This window comes from Bidens hawaiensis, unplaced genomic scaffold, assembly GCF_021521415.1.
Source record: "Bidens hawaiensis isolate Kalapana, Puna unplaced genomic scaffold, B.hawaiensis_p1.1 tig00020162_1, whole genome shotgun sequence".
Classification (NCBI taxonomy): domain Eukaryota; kingdom Viridiplantae; phylum Streptophyta; class Magnoliopsida; order Asterales; family Asteraceae; genus Bidens; species Bidens hawaiensis.
This window is the reverse complement of record NW_027493072.1, coordinates 24,805-50,471: the sequence shown is the minus strand read 5'-3', so window position 1 is coordinate 50,471 and position 25,667 is coordinate 24,805. Positions and strand designations below refer to the sequence as shown.

The 25,667-nt window shown below is 45.8% G+C and overlaps 1 pseudogene across 1 annotated transcript; it reads left to right on the top strand.

Annotated features, from left to right (window-relative positions):
* The first annotated feature begins 240 nt into the window (after window positions 1-240).
* Window positions 241-25,667, top strand: LOC143560060 (putative LRR receptor-like serine/threonine-protein kinase At4g37250; annotated as a pseudogene). The gene is made up of 3 exons (XR_013140044.1): window positions 241-2,077; window positions 3,022-3,783; window positions 25,565-25,667. The product of XR_013140044.1 is annotated as a putative LRR receptor-like serine/threonine-protein kinase At4g37250 (transcript).

The window sequence follows — 25,667 nt, the reverse complement described above, 5'->3', positions numbered from 1 at the left end:
CAAGCCGTTCGGTTTCAAAACCAAACCAAGTTCAAGCATAAAGATTTCGCTCGTTTATTTAAATTCATCCGCTCGATTTGGCTCACTTTCAAACCAAACCAAGTATGAGCATATGCGTTCGGTTCAGTTCGGTTCGTGAACAGCCCTAGTCGACACCAGTCTCAAGATTCATGGATTGCATCTCGATAATGAACAACCTTGGTTTATTATTATATCAAAAGGTCTGAACAGAGAGCATATTGGTATTTATAATTTGGTCTTGACGTGAGCTGTGACTCTGTCACAATATTATTTATTGTTTTACTTTAACTCCTACCCACATGGCTTCTGCTTGTCATAAATCTCACTTAATATTCTACCATCCCTCTCTCTAAAACCAAAAACACACATGCATTATTCATACTCTCAAACACCATGAACACCATCATGATCAACCTACATTTCACCCTTCCCATTATTATTAATATTGTATTTTTTCTAAATCAATCTTTCGGGTTAACCACGGATGGAGTTCTACTACTTTCCTTCAAATACTCGGTTTTAAACGACTCCTTAGGCGTTTTAAATAACTGGAATTACACAGACGACTCGCCCTGCTCATGGAACGGCGTTGTCTGTGTAATTCCAGTTATCAGTTGGACCGCGTCACTGCAGTCCAACTGCCTAACTCAAAACTCGTAGCCTCGATTCCCGCAACTCTCGGCCTGATTCAACACCTTACCAAACTCGACTTATCGAACAATTCAATCAACGGGTCGATCCCGTTATCATTATACAACGCTACCGGTTTGAAATTTATCGATTTTTCGAATAATCGAATCTCGGGTGAGCTTCGGGAGCTAGTTAGAAGATGGAAGGGGCTTCAGGTTCTTAACATTTCCGGTAACGCAATAACCGGGAAGCTGCCGGAGAATCTTGGTCGTCTTACTAACTTAACGGTGGTTTGTTTAAACAATAACTATTTACATGGGAATCTTCCAGCTGGGTTTGATTCTATCAAATTTTTAGATCTGTCAGCAAATTTGATCAACGGGTCATTACCTCGAGATTTTGGAAGCGATAAACTTGTTTCTTTTAACGTATCACATAATAATATATCCGGCGAGATTCCACCGGAGTTCACTAACAAAATACCCACAAATGCGACTGTTGATCTGTCGTATAATAACCTCACCGGTCCTATCCCGGAGTCCAGTGTTTTCTTTAATCAAGACGAGCAATCTTTTACCGGAAACTCAAAGCTTTGCGGCCAGCCGTTGGATAATTTGTGCTTAATCCCGTCATCGGCTTCCATACCACCTAACGTCTCAGCACCGGCGACATCTCCTCCGGCGATAGCAGCAATACCCAAAATCGCTGACTCGTCTCGTTCAGGCAATTCGTCGAACACCTCGAAGGCATCCTCAAAAACCGGGTTTAAAACCACTACACTGGTTGGAATAGTGGTCGGAGACATCGCCGGGATTGCAATTCTGGCAACGATCTTCATCTACATATTGAAAAGACGACGAAAAGTTGCATCGGATAATAATAATAATAATAATATTAATAATAATAAAGAGTTTGACTGGGCGTCATCGTCGGAAGATCAAGAACACAAATGGCTACGTTTACGTCCATGTCCATGTTTGACTTCAAAAAAGGTCAACGAACAAGAAGACTCGTCAAACGAAAGTACAACCTCGGAAAGCGAGGACAACGAGGTTGCACCTGCGGTGTCGGAAAACCGAAAACATTAAACCCGAGAGTTCAATAAAAGGGGAGTTGGTGACGGTTGATGGTGGCGGGAAAGAGTTGGAGCTAGAGACGCTGCTAAAAGCTTCGGCGTATATTTTGGGTGCAACCGGTTCGAGTATAATATACAAGGCGGTGTTGGAGGACGGGACGGCGTTGGCGGTCAGGAGAATCGGGGAGAGCGGGTTGGAGCGGTTTAGGGATTTTGAGAACCAAGTTCGGGTCATTGCCAGACTGGTTCACCCGAACTTGGTTCGGATCCGGGGGTTTTATTGGGGTGCGGATGAGAAGCTTGTTATTTACGACTACGTTCCTCATGGCAGTCTAGCCAATGCACGTTATCGTAAGTTTACCTCTATTTTCTCTAGGATTTTTATTATTTGGTTTGGTTTTAAACCCAAGTCAAATTGTTAATACTTTTTTTGGTTTCACAAACTTTCAATTCAGTTCATCTCGAATAACTTGAATAGACTATATAATGATTATTTTGATGTTTATCGTTTAACTCAACTTAGTTCTAATTTTAATAATTACTCAGTCTCGTAACAAATAATGATAAAAATATTTTTTTTTAAAATATTTTTCTTTTAATAATAGTTGAAAAAAATTAAATTAATAATGCTAGTAGCCTAGTATTGATACAAACTATAATTACATTAATCATTTTCATTTCATAACAAATTACTATAATTAGTAAAAAATATGAATAAATATCTTATCGGTATTCGCGTTTAATCCATTGTAAAAAAAAACTTATAACACGATTAATTATTAACCTTATTCATTTTAAAGCGTACAAGTTAGCATTTGTAGGTGCACAATAGCATGCAAGCTTTTAATGATTTTCTCTGCATAAAAGGAAAGCAGAGATCTGGATCCAAGGGTGGATGTTTATCTTAATTTGAAATTTCTATTTATTATTAAAAGCAGTTGGGACAATGATTCTATTAATAAATTACCCAATATAGTACTTAGATCAATATGCATATGCATATGCACATGCGCAGTGTAGCCATTTGATATTGTTACCGACTAAAGTGAGCTGACGGTGGGTTGGTTAACCTTTGTAATATTAAAGCACCAAGTGGTACCCACAAGTTAACTCTTATGTACCATTTAATTTGTCACCTATAGCGTATGGTAGCAATAGACATGTCCTAAAGATCTTAATGTAACAAAATTGCATTTCATGGTGATCACTCTAATTGAATGTGACACATCTCTCCTCTTGGCTTGTATTTATTTGCCTTTTAATCATTTAACACTTTCCACTTGTACATCATGCAGGAAAAGTTGGATCTTCACCTTGTCCCTTACCTTGGGAGGTAAGGCTCAAGATAGCCAAAGGCACGGCTCGCGGGCTAATGTACATACATGACAAAAAACAAGTACACGGGAACCTTAAGCCTAGTAACATCCTATTAGACTCTAATATGGAGCCTAAGATAGGAGATTTTGGGCTTGAAAGATTAGTGGTAGGTGAAAACAGTTGTAAAGTTGGAGGTTCGTCTAGAAATTTCGGTAGCAAGAGATCAACCGCGTCTCGAGACAGCTTCCAGGATGTCACCGGTTCAAACCCTAGCCCAAGTCCTAGTGCAATGGGATGCATATCACCATATTATGCCCCTGAATCCCTTAGAAGCATAAAGCCTACGGCAAAGTGGGACGTGTTTTCTTATGGTGTTATTTTGCTAGAACTTTTGACGGGGAAGGTTATCGTGACAGACGAGTTTGGGCCCGCTAGCATGACGTGGAGTTCCATATTGACGGACGAAGAGAAAAATAAGGTGGTAAGAATGGCTGACGTGGCAATTCGCGGTGACATGGAAGGGAAAGATGAGGCTTTATTTACATTGTTGAAATTAGCTTATAATTGTATATCTCCTGTTCCTCAAAAGAGACCACACATGAAGGAGGTCCTTCACACACTCGACAAGTTCCCTTGTGCTTCTTCTTCGTGGTCACACATAAATTATTAGGAGGAATTAATAATTGGAATTTTCGAGGGAGACGTGTATTTATGATGAAAATGAAAGGTAGGTGATGTATGTGAAGAAACACTAAGTGAACCCTGGACAGATTATAGATAATCTGGGGGTTAAGTAATGTTTCCCACGGATGAGATCTAGCTGAGAAGGCTATTCTTCAGGAGACCTGCAAAACAAACACCGTAAGCTCGTCACTGAGAAGGGGGGGTTCCTCCTTGTGACCACCCTCCGGCGTGAGAATCAGACTAGATTGCTCTGAATATAAGTGTATATTAAGAGATTGCTAGATAACTGGATAACAGATGATCTTACCATTCCAAGATGTTGGAGTATTTATAGCCGAAGGTAGGTTTCCAAGCAGGTACAGCCAGCTGAATAGTATTCCTGTTCTACCAACAGTGGATTATGCACAAGCCATACTAGTTGGTGGAAAGGTTACGGCCAACAGTAACAAAGTCGGCTGTACTATTCCACCAACTGTAGATTATGCACGTCCCACCTACTGTGGATTATACGCAGGCCATGCTGGTTGGTGAGTAGGTTACGGCCAACAGTAACACTATTCTACCAACTGTAGGCTACGCACGCTCCTCAGTAAGAGTTGGTGAGTAGGCAGCGGCTAATAGTGACAAACAGTACTAGAGGGTGCTCCTCCTCGTACTGTTGTCGGTGAGCTGTCACCCTGTGATTGGCTCATGGGTTGTTCTGGTCAGATCGTCTGTCCTACCCATACCTTGGTAGGTATAGTACAAAAGATCTTTCAGAATCATACGGACTGGCTCATTTTGGCGGGATTGTTCCCGCCTTGCTCATTCCTTCATGTGACTACTGAAGTAGCTATTTCCTTGTGCGTGTAGCCCTGCTGTCTGCGGGTAGCCTTCCCTGATGGCTTGTATCCGCAACTGCGGGAACAGGCGGGGTACTTCACCATTGGGAGGCTTTCCCTGCGTGTACAGCTTGTAACACCCCGACCAAAGGCGGATTATACATCGGGGCGCCACATATTGTTTCATTACTCGTGACACTATTGGTGTCAATATTTATTAATACACATTTTATCGCGCACGCGCAGCGGGGAAAATAAAGAACATAAATCAAACATAAATCAATATATTATAAATTATAACATTCAAACAACATTAACTTGTCTTGATACATTTTAATTCTAGGTCCAAAAGTAAAAACGTCCTACGTGTCCACAAGCTCCAAAACAGCTACTGCAAACCTGAACATGTGTTAAAATAAACGTCAAACACTTGCGTGTTGGTGAGAAATCAAGTTTAATACAATACATAGATAACAATAAATCTGCGCGCAACATGTGTATGTCTGGTTTTCAACAAGGGTGTAATCTGATCGGGACCAACTCTAAGAGACAAGACTGCCAGTGCTCACAATTGAGCTCACAAACAAGACTAACTGTGCAAGTGTAACAAAAGAGAAAATCATAAACGAATGTTCTCCCGTGTTCATCTAATGGTACCATGAAAACTGCGGAATAGACCGACAAGACGGTTAATGATCCACACATACAAATAAACAGCCAAGTCTACGTCCTCAACACATGGGATACTGCGCGACTAAAGTTCATAAACAGTTTAAGACTCAAGTTTTGTATGAACACATGAACATCCCAAAGCAAAAATAAAAAGGGATTTGATACGAGATAACTCACTTGATAAACGATGCGGTGAAAGATATGCAAGAATCAACTCTTAAACAAGCAAAGTTAACCTATAATTAAGATTATTGTTTTAACGATCTGTTTTAAGTCTTGATAATAAGTTAGCATAATTAATAAGTAAATTATTATATAATATATATATATTACCGGAAAAGCAGGGCAGAACAAGGAGGAAGACGGAGGCAGAGAGGAAGACGGCAGAGAGAGCAAGGAGCAAGAGGACAGGAGAGATTAAGTGTTTGTGTGTGATGTGTTATGAAAATATTATTATTATATATAGGAAAACCCTAGGAGACACAAACCCTAGAAAAAAAGGGGAAAAGATCTCAAAAAGTAAAAGAAAAGATATCAACGGTAAAAAGTTCTGAAAAGTAAAGATATCAAAAGATATGGCAGCTGCAGGGGGCAAGATAAAGCTGACAGGGAACAGTAAAAAGCATGGGCGGATCAGATAAAGGTACTGGTCAAGCATGGCAAAAGCAGATCTCAAAGATTATGTCAGTCACTTTATCTGTCAACCAATGGGGTTGGTGCGCATGCTGCGCCGAAAGTAACTATTCAGACATTAGATGGGTTAGGTCAACGGCTCAAAAGATAAGACAACACAAAAGCAAACGGCTAGATTTAAACAGAAGATACAAGGGTTAAGCGCGGGAAGGCTGAGTGCGCGAGCGCGAAGGCTGGCACAACAATCCTTAGCGCACTGCGGGAAGAATCACAAATCCTTCGCGTGCTGCGTGAAGAACAAGAATTCTAAGCGCATCGCGGGAAGAACATACATTCTTAGCGCATTGCGGGAAGAACATGCATTCTTAGCGCGCTGCGAGAGGAGTTCTCTTCACGCATCGCAGGAACAAGATGTCTTCACGCAGGCTTCCTATGTAAGGAGTCTGGCGCGTGGAGCTGCAGACATCCTTAGGCGGGAAGAACCAAAGGACAAGCAAAGAGTTAGAAGAAAGAGGAAACAAGGCTTAAGGGCGGGACAGCGACAAGAGGGAACAGAAGGCGGAAAGAGAGAAGAGGGATGGGACGGCGGAAAGAAAGAGAGAGAGAGGCGGGAAGGAAAATATATATATATTATTATTAAAAGTAAAATATAAGTATAAATAAATATTAAATCATAAAAAAAAGAGATCGGGTCAGAGAAACGGGTACCTGGGTCGGGTCGGATCAGGGCAGATGTCACAGTCTCCCCTACTTTAAGAAATTTCGTCCCGAAATTTATCTCGAAGTAGGTTGCGCAGAGAACAGGTGCGGGTACTTGATCTTCATTTGATCTTCCCTTTCCCATGTAAACTCGGCTCCGCGCTTGGACTCCCAGCGAACTTTCACGATAGGGATACGACTGCGCTTGGTTTGCTTAACCTCGCGATCCATAATCTCAACAGGCTTCTCAACGAAATGCATAGATTCATCAATTTGAACTTCATCAAGTGGAATGTGAAGGTTCTCGTCAGCTAAACACTTCTTGAGATTGGATACATGGAACGTTGGATGCACATTACTGAGCGCGGGCGGCAGGTCAAGTCTGTAGGCAACTTTTCCCACACGCGCGAGAATCTTGAATGGACCAACATAACGAGGAGCAAGCTTACCCTTCTTCCCAAAGCGGACAACACCTTTCCAAGGCGACACCTTGAGGAGAACAAGATCACCAACTTGAAATTCGAGAGGCTTTCGCCTACGATCTGCGTAACTCTTCTGTCGGCTTCGGGCAGTCAGCAGATGATCACGGATCTTGGCGATTTTATCGGTTGTCTCTTGAACAAGTTCGGGTCCTGTGATTTGAGTTTCACCCACTTCGCTCCAACAGATCGGGGAGCGGCACTTACGACCGTAAAGTGCTTCAAATGGGGCCATACCAATACTGGAATGATAGCTGTTATTATAAGAAAACTCAATCAAAGGCAGGTGCGAATCCCAATTACCTCCAAAATCAAGAACACAAGATCGGAGCATATCCTCAAGAGTTTGAATAGTTCGCTCAGACTGACCGTCAGTCTGAGGATGATATGCCGTACTCATGTCCAAGCGAGTTCCTAGCGCAGATTGGAGAGATTTCCAAAAGCGAGATATAAAACGGCCATCGCGATCGGATATGATGCTCAAAGGAGTACCATGGCGGCAGACAATATCCTTGACATAAAGCTGCGCGAGCTGCTCAACACGGTAGTTTTCACGAATGGGCAGGAAGTGAGCAGACTTAGTCAATCGATCCACTATTACCCAAATGCTATCATGTTTGCTTGCTGTCAAAGGTAACTTGGTAATAAAGTCCATCGCTACACATTCCCATTTCCACGTAGGAATTTCTGGTTGTTCGAGCAAACCAGATGGGCGTTGGTGTTCAGCTTTTACTTTAGAACAAGTCAGACATTTAGCTACGAACACAGCAATATCCTTCTTCATACCGGGCCACCAATAAGTAATGCGCAAATCCTTGTACATCTTATCAGCGCCAGGATGAATAGAATATCGAGATTTGTGTGCTTCACTCAGGATATCAGCGCGAAGATTCTCATCACAAGGGATCCAGATGCGATTGAGATAGCAGAGAATTCCACTCAGATTAGGGACAAAGTGCGCTTCCGCGCCACACGCTAACTCGGCGCGAAGGTTACCATTACTGATGGATGCGCGCTGCGCGTCACGAATACGCGATTCAAGGTTGCTTTGAATCGGCGCGAAGTGAAGATGCGTGCGCGGCAAAATACAGTTAAGCTGGCAGGGTTTTCGGCTGAGCGCATCGGCTACCACATTAGCCTTACCAGGATGATACCGGATCTCACAATCGTAATCGCTGATGAGTTCGCTCCATCGGCGTTGTCTCATGTTAAGTTCCTTTTGATCAAAGATATGCTGAAGGCTTTTATGGTCAGTGTAGAGGATACACTTAGTACCATAAAGGTAGTGTCTCCAGATCTTCAAGGCAAAAACAACTGCACCAAGTTCGAGGTCGTGAGTTGTATAATTCTTCTCGTGAACCTTGAGTTGCCTCGATGCGTAAGCGATAACCTTGCCTCGTTGCATAAGAACACAACCGAGACCTTGGTTGGAGGCATCGCAATACACGACAAAATCATCATTACCCTCAGGTAGTGCAAGAACAGGAGCTTCACACAACAAACGCTTGAGCGTCAGAAAGGCTTCTTCTTGCTTCGAGCCCCAAATATACGGTTTACCTTTGTGCGTAAGAGCTGTTAAAGGCAAAGCGATCTTTGAAAAGTTCGAAATAAAGCGCCGGTAATAACCAGCTAAGCCTAGAAAGGAACGGATCTCAGAAGGAGAGGATGGCGTAATCCAGTTCTTGATTGCTTCAATCTTGGATGGGTCGACATGAATACCCATCTTGTTTACAACATGACCAAGAAACTGTACTTCATCAGACCAGAATTCACACTTGGAAAGCTTAGCATAGAGCTGCTCGGTTCGAAGCTTCTGCAACACTAACCGAAGATGTTGCTCATGCTCGGCCTTGGTCTTAGAATACACCAGAACATCATCGATAAACACGATCACGAATTTATCCAAGAAAGGCCTACACACCCGATTCATAAGATCCATGAAAACGGCGGGTGCGTTGGTTAGACCGAAGGACATGACCAAGAATTCAAAATGGCCATAACGAGTTCGAAAAGCAGTCTTCGGAACATCTTCATCGCGGATGCGCAACTGGTGATAGCCAGAGCGGAGATCAATCTTCGAGAAACAAGAGGCACCTTGGAGTTGATCAAAGAGGTCGTCAATACGCGGTAAGGGATACCGGTTTTTAATGGTGAGTTTGTTCAACTCGCGGTAATCAATACACATGCGAAACGATCCATCTTTCTTTTTAACGAACAACACCGGAGCACCCCAGGGCGAAGAGCTAGGGCGAATGAATCCTTTAGCAGTCAACTCTTGAAGTTGGCTTGCCAATTCTTGCATCTCAGCGGGTGCAAGACGATAAGGAGATTTAGCTACGGGGGAAGCACCAGGGACAAGATCAATACGGAACTCGACTTCACGAGCGGGAGGGATACCAGGAAGATCATCAGGAAAAACTTCAGGAAAATCACGCACAACAGGGATATCGCGAAGCTTCTTCTCTTCAGCAGGTTTGACCACATGGGCTAGAAATGCAATACACTTCTTCCGCATGAGTCTTTGGGCTTCGGCGCAAGACATAAGTTTAAGACCACTGGAGGGTTTTTCGCCGTAAATGTAAAGATCACCATTTTCTCGAGGTATGCGAATCAATTTCTTGGCGCAAATAACTTCGGCGCGATTATGCGAGAGCCAGTCCATACCAATAATAACATCAAAGCTTCCAAGAGGCATAGGGATGAGGTCGATCAGAAAATCGTTTTCGTTAAGATTAAGCGTACAATCTTTAATCACCGAGTTAATTAAAACAGTTTCACCGTTAGCCAATTCAACTGAAAAATCTTCTTTTAAATCGTTGCGCGGTCGCGCAAGCTTCTGCTCGAAGGCGCGAGAGATAAAGCTTCGATCGGCGCCAGTATCAAAAAGTACAGAAGCATAAAATCCGTTAAGCAAAAATGTACCATTAACTACGTCATTATTCGCTTGCGCTTGGTGCGCGGTTATGTTAAAAGCTCGTCCACGCGTCACTTGGTTCGAAATCTGGTTCACCGGATTCGCTTGCGTAATCTGAACTTGTAGTCTTGGGCACGCATTCCGGAAATGACTGGGATCACCGCAGTTAAAGCACGATCTGGGTCGTGGGTTTTGGTAGATTGATTGTGGGTTCTGCGGGTAGACTGGTGGTGTTGGCGAAATTGGATTTGCGGGAAGGACTCTACAGTTTTCAGCAGTGTGACCAGTACGGCCACATCGGTTACAAAGTCGACACGGGGTTTGGGTTGGGTGGTGAAATCTACAGGTTGGGCAAAAGGGATGGTTTCCTGTGTAAGGTTTCTTAGGAGGCGGGGCAGGGAGTGCTGGATTGGTTAGGGCATAGTTGTGAACTACAGGGGGAGTTGGGTAAGCTGACAGAGGGTTAGGCGCGTAAACTGGGGGTTGGTATGCGGGTTGCTGGACAATGGGCGGGTTGGTAAGCGCATAGGCCTTGCGCCTGCGCTTGAGGTTGTTACGGTTTGAGGGTTCAGGTTTGGTTTCTGCGGGTTCAGGGGCAGTTTTGGTGGGTTTGGTCTTCTCAGATCCCCGCAGGAACAGGGTTCCTGCTCTGACATGGTTGTCGCTGAGCACAGCGGCCAACTCAATGGCGTCAGAGAGGGTAACTGGGTTTCTGGCCCATACAGAATCTTGAATTTCCATGGGGAGACCCCCAAGGAATTTCTCGATTGCTCGGCGTGAAGGGGTAACAAGGTGAGGGACCAGTAAGCTTAGCTCGTGGAAGCGCGTCGCGTACTCGCGCGCTTCACCGCTGTATTGCTTCAAGTTCCAGAATTCTTCCTCCAGGCGCTTAATTTCGTTGGGAGGGCAGAATTCTCGCGTAAGAATTTCCTTGAATTCCTCCCATGTCATGCTAGAAGCAGCTTCTGCGCCACGCGCATGGGCTACTCCATTCCACCATGTAAGCGCTCTGGATTCCAGGACACTGGAAGCATATAGGGTTCGTCTTTCTGAGGGGCATTGGGTGTGAAGGAAAGTGTTTTCTATCTTCTCGAGCCACTGGAGCATCACGGTGGCTCCTTCAAGACCTGTGAACTTTGGAGGGTTACCCGCGTTAAAGGACTTAATGTTATAACTCGAGGTATTGGTATTGTTTTGGCTCAAAGCTTGGGCTATTGCGGCGGCCATTTCCTGGGAACGTTGCTGTCTACGCATGCGCGAGGCTTCTCTTCTCTGAAATCGGCGAGATAGCGGAGGCATTCTATAAAAGTTTTAATTTTAGTTAATATCTTGGTTTTATCGCAAAGTATAACTTTATAAAGCTTGGTTTCACGGAGTTAGATGCTATCAAAAGTTAAAGTAAAATAAATGACCCAAAATGCAGACTTAATAAAGGTAACAAATTCGAATCAGAAATCGACAATTCATGTATCACCATGACTTTCCGAATTCCCAATTTAAAATATACGAGTAAACGAGTATTGGAGATTGACGATTCATGTATCACCATGACTTTCCAATCTTCAATATAAAATATACAAGAAAATGAGTATTGGAGGTTGACAATTCATGTATCACCATGACTTTTCAAGTCTCCAACCTCAGAACATAATCGTAAATGGAAATTGAAAATCAACTATTCATGTATCACCATGACTTTTCGGATTTTCAATCCCAACAAACGAATATGTAAGTAAAATCAATAAAAATCGAAATTCACAAAAATCGAAATATCGCGGAATAAAACATAAAATCATATACTGCGCAAGTGCGAGCATATTCATAAATAACGAGTAATTAACAATAAGCGCGCAAACATGAGATTTCTCTCATGCGCGAGAAGGGACTCTTAGGTATTCTAGGCCGTTACGTCTAACCACCTATCCTAAAGTCAACGAGCTCTGATACCAATCTGTAACACCCCGACCAAAGGCGGATTATACATCGGGGCGCCACATATTGTTTCATTACTCGTGACACTATTGGTGTCAATATTTATTAATACACATTTTATCGCGCACGCGCAGCGGGGAAAATAAAGAACATAAATCAAACATAAATCAATATATTATAAATTATAACATTCAAACAACATTAACTTGTCTTGATACATTTTAATTCTAGGTCCAAAAGTAAAAACGTCCTACGTGTCCACAAGCTCCAAAACAGCTACTGCAAACCTGAACATGTGTTAAAATAAACGTCAAACACTTGCGTGTTGGTGAGAAATCAAGTTTAATACAATACATAGATAACAATAAATCTGCGCGCAACATGTGTATGTCTGGTTTTCAACAAGGGTGTAATCTGATCGGGACCAACTCTAAGAGACAAGACTGCCAGTGCTCACAATTGAGCTCACAAACAAGACTAACTGTGCAAGTGTAACAAAAGAGAAAATCATAAACGAATGTTCTCCCGTGTTCATCTAATGGTACCATGAAAACTGCGGAATAGACCGACAAGACGGTTAATGATCCACACATACAAATAAACAGCCAAGTCTACGTCCTCAACACATGGGATACTGCGCGACTAAAGTTCATAAACAGTTTAAGACTCAAGTTTTGTATGAACACATGAACATCCCAAAGCAAAAATAAAAAGGGATTTGATACGAGATAACTCACTTGATAAACGATGCGGTGAAAGATATGCAAGAATCAACTCTTAAACAAGCAAAGTTAACCTATAATTAAGATTATTGTTTTAACGATCTGTTTTAAGTCTTGATAATAAGTTAGCATAATTAATAAGTAAATTATTATATAATATATATATATTACCGGAAAAGCAGGGCAGAACAAGGAGGAAGACGGAGGCAGAGAGGAAGACGGCAGAGAGAGCAAGGAGCAAGAGAACAGGAGAGATTAAGTGTTTGTGTGTGATGTGTTATGAAAATATTATTATTATATATAGGAAAACCCTAGGAGACACAAACCCTAGAAAAAAAGGGGAAAAGATCTCAAAAAGTAAAAGAAAATATATCAACGGTAAAAAGTTCTGAAAAGTAAAGATATCAAAAGATATGGCAGCTGCAGGGGGCAAGATAAAGCTGACAGGGAACAGTAAAAAGCATGGGCGGATCAGATAAAGGTACTGGTCAAGCATGGCAAAAGCAGATCTCAAAAGATTATGTCAGTCACTTTATCTGTCAACCAATGGGGTTGGTGCGCATGCTGCGCCGAAAGTAACTATTCAGACATTAGATGGGTTAGGTCAACGGCTCAAAAGATAAGACAACACAAAAGCAAACGGCTAGATTTAAACAGAAGATACAAGGGTTAAGCGCGGGAAGGCTGAGTGCGCGAGCGCGAAGGCTGGCACAACAATCCTTAGCGCACTGCGGGAAGAATCACAAATCCTTCGCGTGCTGCGTGAAGAACAAGAATTCTAAGCGCATCGCGGGAAGAACATACATTCTTAGCGCATTGCGGGAAGAACATGCATTCTTAGCGCGCTGCGAGAGGAGTTCTCTTCACGCATCGCAGGAACAAGATGTCTTCACGCAGGCTTCCTATGTAAGGAGTCTGGCGCGTGGAGCTGCAGACATCCTTAGGCGGGAAGAACCAAAGGACAAGCAAAGAGTTAGAAGAAAGAGGAAACAAGGCTTAAGGGCGGGACAGCGACAAGAGGGAACAGAAGGCGGAAAGAGAGAAGAGGGATGGGACGGCGGAAAGAAAGAGAGAGAGAGGCGGGAAGGAAAATATATATATATTATTATTAAAAGTAAAATATAAGTATAAATAAATATTAAATCATAAAAAAAAGAGATCGGGTCAGAGAAACGGGTACCTGGGTCGGGTCGGATCAGGGCAGATGTCACACAGCTTGCGTACTGCGCGTAAGATTCTATGAGCATGGTGGGTCCTGCGGGAGCAGATGGCCTTTGCGCAGACGTCCCTGTTCAAGGTGAGTCTTGCGGGACCAACTGGTCTCTGCTGGGACCTACCTCTTCAAGTCCCCCCAGTCCAATGTTCTTCTCATGAATGCTTAATGAAGTGAGGTGAACTTTTGGACTTTAAGCAAGGGGTTTTGAAAAGGGTTTTTAGCTTTAAGGTTCTCCGTGGGGATTCTTCCCGCGGGTTTCCTAATGTCACTTGCAAAAATTCCCGAATTTTTTGCTTGATCTTTGGGTATGATGCGGGTAGGTATGTAACCTTCTCGCAAGTCAGGAGCGTTGAGTCTCACTTGTGTGGATTCTCCTTGAGGTTTTAGTGGTTTTGAACATAGTGATCAATTATGTTTAAACCACCAATTCCATCCTGGAGCCTCAAACAATGTAGTTCTCGACGTTCCCGCTATGCGGGGATGTTATTTCCGTTTCCGCAAGCATTGCCCAGAAGATCCTTCTTGGTTTCAATTCCCTGCGGAGCGCTAGGTATGTGAAGGGTTTTGCCTTAACACTGTACCCGCGCTCGTCTTACGGTTACTTTACTTTCAAGGTACCCCTGGCATCAATTCCGTGCGGGTGTTAGGTATGTGAAGGGTTTTGCCTTGACACTGTACCCGCACCCGTCTTATAGTTACTTTGTTGCCGGGGTATTCTTGGCTTCAATTCCCTGCGGGTGCTAGGTATGTGAAGGGTTTTGCCTTAACACTGTACCCGCATCCGTCTTATGGTTACTTGGTTGCCAAGGTAAGGGGTATTTTCCCGCTTACTTTTGAATCTTTTTGAATTTTGAATTTTGAAATTCGAAAGGTTGGTGAGGATAAGAACAGTCCAAACATCTGAGACGTCGTGCGAAAGTTTCTTCTGACTGTGTCAGGACGTGCAGGAAGTTATGGTGACGTGACAGTACATGGTCATTCCAGACGCTTTTTCAGGCGCGTGGGCGCGATTTTTCGGGCGCGTGCCTGCGAAATTTCTGGCACGCATACTTTTTACAGCTGTTGCCAGCTTGCTTTTTGCCACGCGTCATAGTTTCATTGCACCCTCGATTTCTCTCTCCTCCGCATTAAATTCACCGCATTAATTGCGATTAGTATATAAAAGGGGGTGGAGGATCCTTTCCAATTCATACTTTCACATTTTCTCTTCATATTTACAGCGATTTCCGGTGAATACTCTAATTAGTCGAGCATTCCCCTGAAATCGTTTTCTTCTTCCCTTTGCAAGATGTCTTCACATGATTTCGAGCCTACGACCGATGATAGGAGTACTGCTGGCGAGTGCCAGTGTGCTCTGCCCGGCGATCAGTACCGGTATGTTGTTAGGAAGTTCATGCTCGATCCTCTCGAGCCTGAGTTTCCTGAATCCCACCAGACCGTGTACGATGCCCCCAGAGGCAAGATCGGGGTTTATGCAGCATTCTTTGTCTATGGGAATCTTAGGTTCCCATTGACAAAGTTTGTTTACCGTGTCCTTGAGAGGCACGGTGTTCATTTGACCGAGCTGCACCCTATGGCGGTCGCCAAGATTCGCCACTTCGAGTGGGTGTGCCGGATTCTGGGCATCGAGCCCCATGTGGACCGCCTGATGACCTTCTATACTTGGAGGTGCATCCAGGGGTGGTACACCCTGACAACCCGTATTAAGGGTTTAAAGATTTGTGCGACCGAGCGCAGTCTCCGATCGTGGAAGCGGGAGTTCTTCTACATATCCGCCCGCGCCGTCCCCCTTGCCATGAAGTTTAAAAATGGCCAAGCAATTCCGAGCCTTCACGCCCCCAACTACCAGGAGGCAGAATGGTTCTCGAAGATATCCCTGGTCCAATCTCCGGTTTACCGGTTTGCGGAGTCCGGGATGGTGATGTTGGGGATGAGCCGGGTGTGGAAGGAGGCGTCTCAGGTTCCCATCCTTCTCGAATACGGTTTGAACTCTATTCCTTATGGTATGTCTTGTCTTTTTTACTGATACGAGTTTGTCTTCTAACTGTTTCTTTTCTTTCAGAGGGGAACGATTTGGAGTCGCTCTTGTACCCGCGGGAAGCTGACGGTCCCGCGCGGATGGGTACTCGTGCTTTAGACGAGGGCGAGTTGCCCATCCTGGAACAGACGGCGGATCGGTTTGTGGAGGTCTATCCGCTAGGCCACGAGATCCTGAGCCACCGGCGGCCAGGTAAGGCGTTATTCTCTCCTCCACCCCTCAGTGCTGTACCCGCTGCTGGAATTCCTTATATCCTGTCTTCTTCTGAGGAATCCGCAGATGGTCCTCCGTTAGTGCGGAAGAAGAGGGCTGCCGGCGGGAAGGGGAAGGAAAAGGCGGCCTCCACAGCCGATCCAGTGCTCCTATCTGACACTGAGTCAGATAGTGAAGAGGTGGCGGGGAACCTCGGTGGTGAGAAGACCACTGTTCCGGAGGCTACGACTGTTACCTCCGGAGAACCAATGACGACGACGGTGACCGGCATCAAGAGGCCGGCTCCATCGGGTTCGTCCCCGCCCGTCCGTACGTTCAAGCTCAAGAAAACCCGTAAGTACAACTCTCTTGGCTTTTATCTTCGTAATTTAATCTTCAAGTCTTTTAACACTTTTCTTCTTTAAGCAGGTGTGGATGTTGGCGCATTCCAGGGTGAGGGGCCGAGTACTACCTCTCCGCCAATGACGGTAGGCTTGGTCAGCCTACCTGAGGCGTCGACCCAGGCGCCTGCGCCTGCTTCCGCTGGTTCAGTTGCTCATTCTGAGCCGACTGTTCCAGCCGAGATGACGTCACCGCCGGCTGTGAGTGCGATTTTTACAGCATCCTTCACAGAGCCGGCGGTTACTTTTGCCGCGGATTCTGCAGCAGCGACCGCGGCGGCGACTACGGCGGCTGCTACCATGCCCCCGTCATCGGCAACGACGGCCGGTCCTTCAGGTACGCGTGGGGCTTCTCGCATCTTTCCGCCACCTTCCCATCTGCCTGACCTCTTGGATGGATTTCCATTGGGATCAGGTGATGGGTTCGGCGGCTATCGGCCTGTAATTGACCCTACAGGTGCGTAGGGTTCCTTTGGCCCCTTTTTACTTATATATTTTATCATCTTTTCCTAACTGCTTTTTGTTTTCTGCAGTTTCGGATTCCAATGAAGTGTATGTTCCTCGATGGAACATACGCCGAGGAACAACCCTTCGTACCCCTGTGGAGTGCGTGGAATGGGCTCGCCACGCTGCTCCCCATGGTGCGTTGGGGGAAGCCATGGCTAGCTACCAGGAGGGTAGGCTAACCAACGAGCTTCGAGTTCTCCAAGCCCGGATGCAGCCGCGCGTCGAGCTGCTTTGTCGTGAAAATGACAAGTTGAAAGCAGCTCGCGCCAAGGAAGTATCCCAAGCGCGGGCTCTTCGGGAGGAGAACCAAAAGCTGTCCGCAGCTGCTGCGGAGAAGGAGAAGGCCTTCAAGGCCCTTGAGGTTGAGGTTCAAGCGCGACTCGAGGCCCGCTCCAAGGCTGCCCAAGCTGTTAACGAACAGCTTCGGCTAGCTAAGGAGACTGCGAGGAACGCGACCGAGAGGGCCACCAAGGCTGAAGCCGTTGCTGAGCCTTTACGCGTGGAGAACGAGGAGCTCAAGGCGAAATTAGAGGCTCTCCAACGCGCTCATGATGCCTTGGCGATGGAAGATGCCAAGAAGCTCCAGGAGATCTTGGACCAGAGGGGCGTGCTTGACCATACAGAGCGGAAGCTTAAGGGCGTCGAAGAGGCTGCCGCAAAGGAAGTGCTACTTGCCAATCTTAACAAAAGCGAAGCCGAACGCGCCTGCACCCAAGCTCAAGCCGCCCTTAAAGAAGCTCTGGTTGCCAAGGAATGGCTTCTTCGAGAAGCGTTGTCTCAGGTAAGTCTATCTTCATGTCTTCACGCTTTTCTTTGTAGATAGGGTGTTGACACTTGTATATTTTCTTATGCAGGTTGTGCATCGGGTCTTTTCAGAGACATCTTACGACGATGCAATGAGCGCAGCCCTCAACGCTTCTCACGAGGATGGGGAACGGGTCGGCTTCCTGCTTGGTCTAGGGTTTGTTGAGAAAGGCGTCCCGCCATCCAACTTCCCTTTGTACAATGTAGATACTGAAGCCATATATGACCAAGCAGTAAATCAATACGCCGCTTTCCCGCATCCGGTGGTGGAGAAGGTGAATGAAATTGCTGCTGCTGATGACGGGCTACCTATCCTTAAGGCTTATCTTGAACAGCCACGCTCTACTGACGGCGCTGGTCCAAGTGGAAGTGGCCCTGAAGCCTGATCCTGAAGATCCCTTCCCGCTACTAGGATAGATTTAGTTTGTATAGATTTACTTTCTTGTAGGCGGGTAGTTACCCGGCCATTCTTGTAACGAATATTTATGAAATGTAAATCTTTGCGCGGCTAAGACCGCTTGATTCATTGGATTCCTTGCTTTATAAACGTTATATGATTTACATACTTAAGTTTAAATTAGCAATTTTCCAAGTGTTTAGAATAAGTTAACCTTTGAACGTGGTAGATAGGTGTGAAGTTTTGCTTCCTCTTCCGTGATTGTGCGGGTAGGACCGTCACTTGCACGTAGTAGGATGGCTAAACTTTACCATCTGACCTGCGTGTAGGTTTACCTTATTTGAGGATAAGTTAACCTTTGAACGTGGTAGATAATAGGTGTGAAGTTTTGCTTCCTCTTTCGTGATTGTGCGGGTATGACCGTCACTTGCACTTAGTAGGATGGCTAAACTTTACCCATATCTGACCTGCGTGTAGGTTTACCTTATTTGAGGATAAGTTAACCTTTGAACGTGGTAGATAATAGGTGTGAAGTTTTGCTTCCTCTTTCGTGATTGTGCGGGTATGACCGTCACTTGCACTTAGTAGGATGGCTAAACTTTACCCATATCTGACCTGCGTGTAGGTTTTCTCTTTTTTTTTTTTTTTTTTTTTTTTTAGGATAACCTTTGAACGTGGTAGATGATAGGTTGAAGTTTTGCTTCTTTGTTCGTGATTGTGCGGGTAGGACCGTCACTTGCACTTACAAGGATGGCTAAACTTTACTTACATCATACCTGCGTGTAGGTTTCCCTTATTAACGTTGTGTTTACGCGGGTTTTCTCCGCCTTCCACACGTAATGACTTACTTCTTCCCGTTTATGCGGTGAATACCGGTATCAGTGGGAAGTTCATAAGTATAAAGGTAAACACATTATGAAAGGAGAATCATTTCCATTAGAAGTGGCTCTAGGCCTTTACAAGTTTTGGAATTGATCTACATATAACATTTGCGTAATTGAGCTCCATTCCATGTTCTTGGTATGGGAGTGCCATCGAGCCTTTCGAGCCGGTATGCGCCCTTTCCCAGGACTTCTTTGATAATGTATGGCCCTTCCCAAACCGGGGCCAGCTTTCCCGGGCGCTCTTGGTTTGAAGCCTCGTTGTTACGCAGTATGTAGTCTCCTTCCTTGAAGTTGCAGAGTTTTACCCGCGTGTTGTAGTACTTTTGCATTTGTCGTTTGTAATTCTCTTCACGCACTGCGGCTAAGTCTCTGCGTTCCTCGGCTAGCATAAGGTCTAACCGTCTTTCCGCATCATTGTCTTCTTGCTGGATCAAGACCCTTGGTGAGGGTAAACCAATTTCGACTGGGACCATGGCTTCAGTGCCATAAGTGAGACTGAACGGGGTTTCTCCCGTATTGGCCTTCTTCAGCGTTCTGTTTGCCCAAAGGACGTGCGGAAGCTCGTCCACCCAGCCGGATCTGTGTTTCAAGAGTCTTTTCTTTATGCCATCGACGATGCTCTTGTTTGCTCTTTCCACCTCACCATTACCTTGCGGGTGTGCCACTGAGGTAAAGGTGTGGGTGATTTGAAGTTCTTTTAGCCACTGTTGTAGCTTCTTGTCAGCAAAGTTGGTGCCGTTATCGCTCACCAAATTCTGTGGAAGTCCAAAACGACAAATAATAAATTCCCAAATAAATTTTTTGATATGTTTTGCGGTTGTTTGGGCTAAAGGTTTTGCTTCTATCCACTTGGTGAAGTAGTCGATGGCTACCACTAGGAACTGAACATTTCCTGCTGCCGTGGGAAATGGGCCTGTCACATCGATGGCCCATTTCTGAAATGGCCATGAAGAAGTGACTGGAACAAGTTCATTCTTCGGGCGGTGCGTGTTGGGTGCGTAAAGCTGGCAAGACCTGCATTTTCTGATGTATGCCAGTGCATCCGTATGCATCCCCGGCCAAAAGTATCCCGCGTTGTTTAGCTTGGCTACAACAGCGCGGGGGCCTGCGTGTACCCCACAGATGCCTTCGTGTACTTCCCTTAGGAGGTAATCAGCATCTTGGTTGTCCACGCATCTTAAGAGTGGGCCAAGAAAGTTACGTCTGTAAAGGATGTCATTGACAAGTTGATAATTTAGTGCTTTACAGCGTAGTTTTCTTGCCTGTGTTTTTGACTCTGGTAGTGTTCCTGCTGCAAGGTAATTTATTATCGGTGTCATCCACGTTTCTGTACCGGTTTGGATGACACAAATTTCCTTGTGCGGGACTGATGGTGCTTCGAGGAGTTCAATGCGGATGTCCTTTCCCAAATGGGTGAAGGCTAGTGACGCAAGCTTGCTTAACGCATCCGCAGATTTGTTTTCGCTGCGCTTGACGTGTATGACTTTACAATCATTAAAATCACGCATGAGGGTTTTTGCCTGGGCGAGGTACAGGGCCATTGTGTCGTTCACAGCCATGTACGTCCCATTTATTTGGTTGGCCACCAGCATGGAATCCACGTGGGCTTCCAAGTTTTTCACTCCCATCTTACGCGCAATTCTCAAACCGGCCAAGAATGCTTCATATTCGGCTTCGTTATTCGTACTTGGAAAATCCAACCGAATAGCGTAAGTATATTCTTGGCCTGCTGGGTTGGTTAATTTTAACCCTGCGCCTGAACCCTCGTTACTGGCGGCTCCATCAGTGTAGAGTCGCCAGACATCATTGATGTCCTGTGCTGGGGAGGGTTGAGCCTCCTCCTGGCACTCTTTCTCCCGCGAAGCGGGGACTTCTGCAATAAAATCGGCCAGGACCTGGCCTTTTATGGCTGGTCTTGGCTTGTACTTAATTGCATATTCTCCCAATTCAATTGCCCATTTGGCTAGACGTCCCGATAATTCGGGTTTGCCTAGAACGTTTGAGAGTTTGAAGTTGGTGAGAATGGTAATTGGGTGACCCTGGAAATATCGTCTTAACCTGCGTGAAGCGTGTATAAGTGCTAAGACTAATTTTTCGAGGGTAGAGTACCGGGTTTCTACGCCTGTTAGTACACGGCTAACATAATAGATTGGCATCTGGATGCCCTTTCGTTCTACTAGCAGGACTGCCCCGGTTGCTCTATCTGTTGCGGAAAGGTATAGGATTAACTCCTCTCCTGCTTGTGGTGCTGTAAGTGTTGGAAGTTCGATCAAGCGTGACCGAATCTCTTGAAAAGCTGCTTCCGCTTCTGGTGTCCAGCGGAAGTGCGTTTTCTTCAAGCAGTTTCTCAATGTTGACACGAAAGGAAACGACTTATCCGCATGGTTTGCCAAGAAGCGATTAAGTGCGACTAGTCGTCCATTCAGTGTCTGAGCCTGTTTGATGGTGGTAGGTGATTCCATTTTAACAATGGCTTCGACCTTTTCAGGGTTCGCTCTGAAGCCATCTTTAGTAACAATGACTCCCAAGAACTTCCCTTCTTCCATCCCAAATGAACACTTGCTCGGGTTGAGCTTCATGTTTATCTTTCGGAGCGTGTTGAAAGTTTCTTCAATGTCTTTCAACATCGCTTCTGGCTCGAGGCTTTTGATGACCAAATCATCCATATAGACTTCCAAGTTTCTCCCGATTTGGGCATGAAACTCTTTGTCCATTAGTCGTTGGTACGTGGACCCTGCATTCTTAAGTCCGAATGGCATCATTTTATAACAAAATGTACCATCGGGCGTCCGAAATGCGGTTTTGTCCTGGTCATCTATGGCCATGTGGATTTGGTGGTACCCCTTATACGCATCCAAGAAGCATTTAAGGCGAAATGGTGCCAACGAATCCACCTTGAGATCAATTTCTGGTAACGGATAACAATCTTTGGGGCATGCTTTGTTCAAATCTTTGAAATCTATGCACATGCGCCATTGTTTGTCATTCTTCGGTACCATTACGGGATTTGCAACCCATGTTTGATATCTACTAACGCGTACGATGCCTGCGTCAAGGAGTTCCTTGACTTGGGTTCTACACGCGTTAGTTTGTTCAGGCCCCATTACTCTGCGCTTTTGTACGACTGGCGTAACAGCCGGATCGCACTTGAGCTTATGCTCCGCCTTACTTCGGGGTACACCAGTCATGTCAGCTGGTGCCCACGCAAAGATGTCAGCGTTTTTCTACAGTAAGCGTTTGAGTAATGTGCGGGTGGGATCAACGATTGTTGGTCCAATGGTAACGGCCTGGTCGGGGTATTTGCCATTGAAGGCCCATTTCTCCGGTTCAGTGATGGTTGGTTTAGCCTTTTTCGGTTTGGGTTTAGATGAGACAGATGCAATGCATACCTGGGGAATGCCAGAGATCATCGCTACACCCTCAGCTGTTGGCCATCCCATCATGCCGTGGACTGAAGATACCACGGCATTGAATCTTGCCATCCCGTCTCTTCCGAATAGGATGTCGTACGTGTGGTGTGGCTTTTTCATCACGACAAAATCCACGTCTTCTGTGCGTGAATGATTCCCATCAGTAAGAGTAACGGGGAAAGATAGGATACCCAGGGGGGTTTCTGTACTGCCGTCAAACCCTTCCATTGAAGCGTAGACCGTTTCCAAGCGTTCTTTATCTTCATCATCCAGCTTATCAAAGAACTGCCTGTACATCACTGTCGACGAAGCGCCGTTGTCAGCAAGAGTGCGGGAAGTGATGTAATGCCCCAGCTGGCTTCTGATGACGATGGGGCCTTCTTTGCTGGGGCCTCCTGGCACTCGCGGGAAGCGCACCTCAGCTTCCTTCCACGCGCATGGTTCTGTCACTCGCCTTTTTCTTCCTCTGACCTTGCCATGAACCATGTTGATGCTGATGTCGACGGGCTTTCGTCCGTTACCTCTGTACCGGTTGTCATTCCTTCCTCCCTTCCTGATTGATGCCACGAGATGTGCAAGTCTTCCATCCTTGACAAATGTCTCAATAATATCCTTCAAGGATGTGCACTCTTCAGTACCATGACCCTTTGTCCCGTGGAAATCACAGGATTTGCTTTGATCCGCATTAGGTTTCTGCCGGATCAATGGGGCTTTTGGCCATGGCAATTTTTCCGTGGCAAATATCTCCGTGACGCTCTTCGTGAGTGGCGTCCACCGGTGTTTTCGGTTTGAAGGGTGTGTGTTATCCCTTCCGCCAACAAGAGGGCGAGAGCTGGATGAGGTGTCAAAGTTTACCCTTGACTGCCAAATACCTAGCCTCCTCTTTTTGTTCTGTCGGGCGATCCGGACATTGTTCTCTCTTGTCCTCTGCGTGTAGAGGTGTGTACTCTGTGGAAGATCCCTTCCCAGTTGCTTTTCCGTCTCGGCAAAGCGCTTTGCCGCCGTCATGATGGCATCCCAAGTTGATGGCATGCCATCCTTACCCGTTAATGTGCGGATAAGTTCTGGGTATTCGGCGCCTTGGATGAAGGCGGCGCGAACCAGATCCTCACTTATGTTGCCGAGACTAAGCTTTTTGGAGTTGAAGCGAGTGATGAAGTCCAGTAAAGATTCATCCTCCTCTCTCACGCAGTTGAGGATCGTCCACTGCTCTTCAGTGTACTTCCTCTGTTGGCTGAAGTGCTGGCTGAACTTGTTCTGAAAGTCCGCCCAGCCATATATGTGGTGGATCGGTAAACGATCGAACCATGCCCTGGCCGCTCCGACCAGAGTCATCTGGAACATGTAGCACCACGTGGGTTCCGTCCAGTTGCTGACGGTAGCCCCCGCAATGAACCTGTTCAAATGGTCGTCTGGGTCGGATAGACCATCATAAGTGCCAATGTTGGACATTTGTTTGGCACTTCTCGGGGCGATTGCTTCCGCAATGTCCCTTGCGAATTTTGACTTTCCTGCATTTGTAGCAGTTGGTCTAAAGGTTTTGGAGAAGTCACGCGGGTTTCTCTCCGCGATTGGTTTAAAAGCTTCCCCAAAATTCCTTTTTGGTTGGACGTCCGTTTCCTTACGCTTCCCTTTCGCCTTATGGCGAGGGTTCGCGTCGGTATCGGACTCCAACTTGTCGTCTGAGTACTCGCAGTCACTGCTCATATTGAGGTGTTGGCGAGTACTGCCGAATTCGTCGGCCTGTTGAGCTGAACGCAAGCGTTCATCCAATTCGGCTTGGAATTCTCTTTGCCGTGCTTCGGCCCACGCCTTCACTTGATCTAGTGTTTGGCGAGGGACCCTCGTTCGTTTTTCCAGCTGGGTATCGGTGAACCCCAGTGGAATATTTACTGCACTTGCCCCGGCTTGGGTAGTCGGGGTAGTGTTCGTAAGGATTGTATAACCGCCGGTGTTCCCCCCAGTTGCTGGGGTTGTTATCGGGGTTTCTTGGTCGGTTACAGGCCTTTGGACCGGAGTAACGTTAACCATTTCTTCAGAAATTGTGAAAAAACTAAAATAGTTCTAGCTTTTATGCACGGATGACGCCAATGAAGAAACACTAAGTGAACCCTGGACAGATTATAGATAATCTGGGGGTTAAGTAATGTTTCCCACGGATGAGATCTAGCTGAGAAGGCTGTTCTTCAGGAGACCTGCAAAACAAACACCGTAAGCTCGTCACTGAGAAGGGGGGGGTTCCTCCTTGTGACCACCCTCCGGCGTGAGAATCAGACTAGATTGCTCTGAATATAAGTGTATATTAAGAGATTGCTAGATAACTGGATAACAGATGATCTTACCATTCCAAGATGTTGGAGTATTTATAGCCGAAGGTAGGTTTCCAAGCAGGTACAGCCAGCTGAATAGTATTCCTGTTCTACCAACAGTGGATTATGCACAAGCCATACTAGTTGGTGGAAAGGTTACGGCCAACAGTAACAAAGTCGGCTGTACTATTCCACCAACTGTAGATTATGCACGTCCCACCTACTGTGGATTATACGCAGGCCATGCTGGTTGGTGAGTAGGTTACGGCCAACAGTAACACTATTCTACCAACTGTAGGCTACGCACGCTCCTCAGTAAGAGTTGGTGAGTAGGCAGCGGCTAATAGTGACAAACAGTACTAGAGGGTGCTCCTCCTCGTACTGTTGTCGGTGAGCTGTCACCCTGTGATTGGCTCATGGGTTGTTCTGGTCAGATCGTCTGTCCTACCCATACCTTGGTAGGTATAGTACAAAAGATCTTTCAGAATCATACGGACTGGCTCATTTTGGCGGGATTGTTCCCGCCTTGCTCATTCCTTCATGTGACTACTGAAGTAGCTATTGCCTTGTGCGTGTAGCCCTGCTGTCTGCGGGTAGCCTTCCCTGATGGCTTGTATCCGCAACTGCGGGAACAGGCGGGGTACTTCACCATTGGGAGGCTTTCCCTGCGTGTACAGCTTGCGTACTGCGCGTAAGATTCTATGAGCATGGTGGGTCCTGCGGGAGCAGATGGCCTTTGCGCAGACGTCCCTGTTCAAGGTGAGTCTTGCGGGACCAACTGGTCTCTGCTGGGACCTACCTCTTCAGTATGTTTATTTTAAGATAGTCTTGATTGCAATTTGTTTAGAAGTAGGGTTTCTTTGTCTCATGATTTGTTATTTTTTAACATTAAATTTCCCATAATTCTCTC